Genomic DNA, 5,921 nt, shown 5'->3' with positions numbered 1-5,921 from the left:
TATGGATGAATCAATCATGATGGACAAGACAAGAAAAATGGAAGTGGAGGCACCAAAGTTGGAGCTGAAAACTCTGCCTCCAAGCTTGAAATATGATTACTTGGGTGACAACAACACATACCCAGTGATCATCAATTCAAGCTTGAATGAGGAACAAGAAGAGGAGCTAATCCAAGTGCTGAAACAACAAAAGGATGCTATAGGGTGGACACTTGTAGATCTAAAGGGAATCAATCCTTCAATATGCATGCACAAAATCCTACTTGTGGAAGGTGCAAAGCCCTCAAGATAGCAACAGAGAAGGCTAAACCAAACAATGAATGAAGTAGTCCAAAAGGAAGTGCTGAAGTTGTGGTAAGCAGGGGTGATCTACCCAATCTCAGACAGCCCTTGGGTAAGTCTGGTACAAGTAGTCCCAAAGAAGGGAGGAGTCACTGTTGTACCAAATGAGAGGAATGAATTGATACCCATAAGGACAGTGACTGGCTGGCGCAAGTACATTGATTATAGGAAGCTCAATGAGGCCACCAGAAAAGATCATTTCCCCTTACCTTTCATGGATTAGATTCTAGAAAGACTTGCAGGACATGAATATTACTGCTTCATGGACGGTTACTGATGAGAGATTTTATGCCGGTATAGAAATTATCAATAAATCCAATCGTGAGTATAGTTTAAACCGACACGCAATTCCACATCAAACAAAGAAATTGTGTCACTACAATCCAAATTCAATAACCGAGAGTATTAGTCCCGAGTCATTCTCCTTAGAAATTGCCTTAGGATGCACATCACTGGTTAGGAAGTTGATGAGCAGATAATTTATACCCTTTTTGGCATTATTTTTACATAGTTTTTAGTATGTTTTAGTTAATTTTTATTATATTTTCATTAGTTTTTATTCAAAAATCACATTTCTGGACTTTACTATGAGTTTGTGTGTTTTTCTATAATTTCAGGTATTTTCTGGCTGAAATTGAGGGACTTGAGCAAAAATCTGATTTAGAGGCTGAAAAAGGACTGCAGATGCTGTTGGATTCTGACCTCCTTGCACTCGAAGTGGATTTTCTGGAGCTACAAAAGCCCAATTGGCTCTCTCTCAATTGCGTTGGAAAGTAGACATTCTACACTTTCTAGAAATATATAATAGTCTATACTTTTCCCGAGATTTGATGGCCCAAACTGGCGTTCAATGTCAGCCTAAAACATCTTGGTGTAAAACGCCCAAACTAGCACTAAAGCTGGCGTTTAACTCCAGGAACAGCTTAAGCATGAAAAAGATTCAATGCTCAGCCTAAACACACACCAAGTTGGCCCCGGAAGTGGATTTCTACACTATCTGCACTTAGTTACTCATTTTTTGTAAACCCTAGTTACTAGTTTAGTATAAAAACTACTTTTAGAGATTTATTTTACATCTCTGGATGTTTAGTCCTTAGACCTTTGGCATGGAGGCTGGCCTCACTGCCATGCCTAGACCTTTCACTTATGTATTTTCTACGGTAGAGTTTCTACACCCCATAGATTAAGGTGTGGAGCTCTGCTGTTCTTCATGAATTAATGCAATTACTACTGTTTTTCTATTCAATTCAAGCCTACTTCTTCTCCAAGATATACTCTCGTACTTAATTCAGTTAAGTCAGAATGAAGGGGTGACCCATGACAATCACCCAATCTTCATTACTCGCTTAGCCAAGATCACGTGCCTGACAACCACAAAGCGGTCTACATGATATTCAACGTAGTCATTGGACGACAGCTGGAGTATATTCTCTTGGGTTTCTAATCAAGGATTCTCGTCTTCTCTCCTGACAACAGAGAAGCTGAATCTGAGATGAACCTTCATGGTATAGGCTAGAACTATTGGCAGTATTCCTGGGATCCGAAAAGTCTAAACCTTGTCTGTGGTATTTCGAGTAGGATCTGGGAAGGGATGACTATGACGAGCTTCAAACCTGCGAATGTGGGGTGCAAGTGACAGTGCGCAAAAGGACAATGGTCCTATTCCGACGCTAGCAGGAACCGACAGATGATTATCCATGCAGTGACCGCGCATATGGATTTGTTTTCATCCGAGAGGATCATACAGCTTGCCATGGAAGGAGGTAACGCATGGTTGGAAGAAGGCAATAGGAAAGCAGAGGTTCAGAAGCAACAAAGCATCTTTATACGCTTATCTAAAATTTCCACCAATGAATTACATAAGTAACTTTATCTTATTTTATATTTTATTTATATTTTAATTATCAAAACCCATAACCATTTGAATCTGCCTGACTGAGATTTACAAGGATGACCATAGCTTGCTTCAAGCCGACAATCTCCGTCGGATCGACCCTTACTTACGTAAGGTTTATTACTTGGACGACCCAGTGCACTTGCTGGTTAGTTGTGTGGAGTTGTGAAAAAGAATTGAGATTATGATCGTGCGTACCAAGTTGTTGGCGCAGTTGAGATCACAATTTTTAATTAACTAATTGTTTTAAATTTTAATTTTAATCTTATTTCTTCTCCTAAATTTCGAATACTAACCAATAATTAAAATAAAAACAAAAATATTTTCCTTTTATTTTAATTTAAAATTCGAACTCCCTCCCTCTCTCATCTCTTTCTATTTATTTATTTATTTACTAACACTTCTCTTCCTCTTAAAAATTCGAACCCTCTCTCACTCTCTGTGTTCGAATTCTTCATCTTCTCTCTTCTTCATTCTACTCTTCTATTCTTCTACTCACATAAAGGAATCTATGTACTGTGACATAGAAGATTCCTCTTCTTTTCTATTCTCTTCTTTTTCATATGAGCAGGAGCAAGGATAAGAACATTCTTGTTGAAGCTGATCCGGAACCTGAAAGGACTCTAAGGAGGAAGCTAAGAAAAGCTAAAGCACAACACTCTGGAGAGAACCTGACAGAATTTTTCGAAAAAGAAGAAGAGATGGCCAAACCCAACAACAATGGTGGAAATGCAAGGAAGATGCTTGGTGACTTTATTGCACCCTCTTCTAACTTCTGTGGAAGGAGCATCTCAATTCCTACAATTGGAGCAAACAACTTTGAGCTTAAGCCTCAATTAGTTTCTCTGATGCAGTAGAATTGCAAGCTTCATGGACTTTCATTGGAAGATCCTCATCAGTTTTTAGCTGAATTCTTGCAAATCTGTGACACTGTTAAGACCAATGGGGTTAATCCTGAGGTCTACAGACTTATGATTTTCCCCTTTGCTGTAAGAGACAGAGCTAGGATATGGTTGGATTCACAACCCAAAGATAGCCTGAACTCTTGGGAAAAGTTGGTCAATGCTTTCTTGGCCAAATTCTTTCCACCTCAAAAATTGAGCAAGCTTAGAGTGGAAGTCCAAACCTTCAGACAGAAGGAAGGTGAATCCCTCTATGAAGCTTGGAAAAGATACAAGCAATTGATCAGAAGGTGCCCTTCTGGCATGCTTTCAGAATGGAGCATCATATGTATATTCTATGATGGTCTGTCTGAATTGTCCAAGATGTCATTGGACAACTCTGGTGGTGGATCTCTTCATCTAAAGAAGACACCTGAAGAAGCCCAGGAACTCATTGAAATTGTTGCAAATAACCAGTTCATGTACACTTCTGAAAGGAATCTTGTGAATAATGGGACAACTCAGAAAAAAGGAGTTCTTGAGATTAATACTCTGAATGCCATATTGGCTCAGAACAAAATATTGACTCAGCAAGTCAATATGATTTCTTAGAGTCTGTTTGGAATGCAAGCTGCAACAGGCACTACTAAGGAAGGTTCCTCTGAAGAAGAAGCCTATGACCCTGAGAATCCTGGAATGGAAGAAGTGAATTACATGGGAGATTCCTATGGAAACACTTACAATCCTTCATGGAGGAATCATCCAAATTTCTCATGGAAGGATCAACAGAAGCCTAATCAAGGCTTCAGCAACAATAATAGTGGGAGAGCACGGTTTGGCAATAACAAACCTTTTCCATCATCTTCTCAGCAACAGACAGAGAATTCTAAGAAGAGCCACTCTGACTTAGCAACTGTAGTCTCTGATCTATCTAAGACCACTCTCAGTTTCATGACTGAAACAAGGTCCTCCATTAGAAATTTGGAGGCACAAGTGGGTCAGCTGAGTAAAAGAGTTACTGAACTCCCTCCTAGTACTCTCCCAAGAAATACAGAAGAGAATCCAAAAAGAGAGTGCAAGGCCATAAATATAACCAACATGGCCGAATGCATGGAGGAGGGAAAGGCAGTGATTTCCAATGAGGAATACCTCAATGGACGTCCACTGGCCTCCAAGGAGTTCTCTAATGAGGAACCACAGGAATCTGAGGCTCATATAGAGACCATAGAGATTCCACTGAACTTACTGTTGCCATTCATGAGCTCTGATGAGTATTCTTCCTCTGAAGACGATGAAGATATTATTGAAGAGTAAGCTGCTCAATATCTAGGAGCAATCATGAAGCTGAATACCAAGCTATTTGGTAATGAGACTTGGGAGAATGAACCTCCATTGCTCATCAATGAACTGAATGATCTGGTTCAACTAAAATTACCTCAGAAGAAACAGGATCCTAGAAAGTTCTTAATCCCTTGTACCATCGGCACCATGACCTTTAAAAAAGCTCTGTGTGACCTTGGTTCAAGTATAAACCTCATGCCCCTCTCTGTAATGGAGAAACTAGGAATCTTTGGAGTTAAACGCCCAAACTGGTACCAAAGCTGGCATTTAACTCCAGGAACAGCCTAAGCACGAAAAAGCTTCAATGCTCAGCCCAAGCACACACCAAGTGGGCCCCGGAAGTAGATTTCTGCACTATCTGCACTTAGTTACTCATTTTCTGTAAACACTAGTTACTAGTTTAGTATAAAAACTACTTTTAGAGATTTATTTTACATCTCTGGATGTTTAATCCTTAGACCTTTGGCATGGAGGCTGGCCTCACGGCCATGCCTAGACCTTTCACTTATGTATTTTCTACGGTGGAGTTTCTACACCCCATATATTAAGGTGTGAAGCTCTGCTATTCTTCATGAATTAATGCAATTACTACTATTTTTCTATTCAATTCATGCCTACTTCTTCTCCAAGATATACTCTCGTACTTAATTCAGTTAAGTCAGAATGAAGGGGTGACCTGTGACAATCACCCAATATTCGTTACTCGCTTAGCCAAGATCGCGTGCCTGACAACCACAAAGCGGTCTACATGATGTTCAACGTAGTCATTGGACAACAGCTGGAGTATATTCTCTTGGGTTTCTAATCAAGGATTCACGTCTTCTCTCCTGACAACAGAGCAGCTGAATCTGAGATTAACCTTCGTGGTATAGGCTAGAACTATTAGCAGCATTCCTGGGATCCGGAAAGTCTAAACCTTGTCTGTGGTATTCCGCGTAGGATCCGGGATCTGGAAAGTCTAAACCTTATCTGTGGTATTCTGAGTAGGATCTGGGAAGGGATGACTGTGACGAGCTTCAAACCTGCGAATGTGGGGTGCAAGTGACAGTGCGCAAAAGGACAATGGTCCTATTCCGACGCTAACGGGAACCGACAGATGATTAGCCGTGCGGTGACAATGCATATGGATTTGTTTTCATCCGAGAGGATCATACAGCTTGCCATGGAAGGAGGTAACGCATGGTTGGAAGAAGGCAATTGATGACTTGCATCATCTACCCTTCTTTCTTGCATAAAGAAGACCATAAAAGAGCATAAATCTCATTTGATCAGTACAATTCATGCATTATTTGATGAATATTATGGTACACTACTTTGAGATGAGTTGTCCTGAATTTCAGGTGAAAAGGCATCAAAAATGGGTAGAAGACAAACAAGAAGCTGGGCGTGTGAAATTCGTGTGCCACTTGGGAGCAAACGCCACGAAAATGCACTGGCATGGCACGCTAGGACTAGGCGTGGCA

At 40.4% G+C, this 5,921-nt stretch overlaps 1 non-coding gene across 1 annotated transcript; it reads right to left on the bottom strand.

Moving 5' to 3' along the window:
• Window positions 1-3,339: 3,339 nt before the first annotated feature.
• On the bottom strand, window positions 3,340-3,443 carry LOC112745765 (small nucleolar RNA R71). Its single transcript, XR_003173676.1, has one exon. It is a non-coding gene; the product is annotated as a small nucleolar RNA R71 (small nucleolar RNA).
• Between the last annotated feature and the right edge of the window lie 2,478 nt (window positions 3,444-5,921).

This window comes from Arachis hypogaea, chromosome 14, assembly GCF_003086295.3.
Source record: "Arachis hypogaea cultivar Tifrunner chromosome 14, arahy.Tifrunner.gnm2.J5K5, whole genome shotgun sequence".
NCBI lineage: Eukaryota > Viridiplantae > Streptophyta > Magnoliopsida > Fabales > Fabaceae > Arachis > Arachis hypogaea.
Note: the sequence above shows the minus strand (reverse complement) of the source record. Positions and strands in the feature narration are given on the sequence as shown.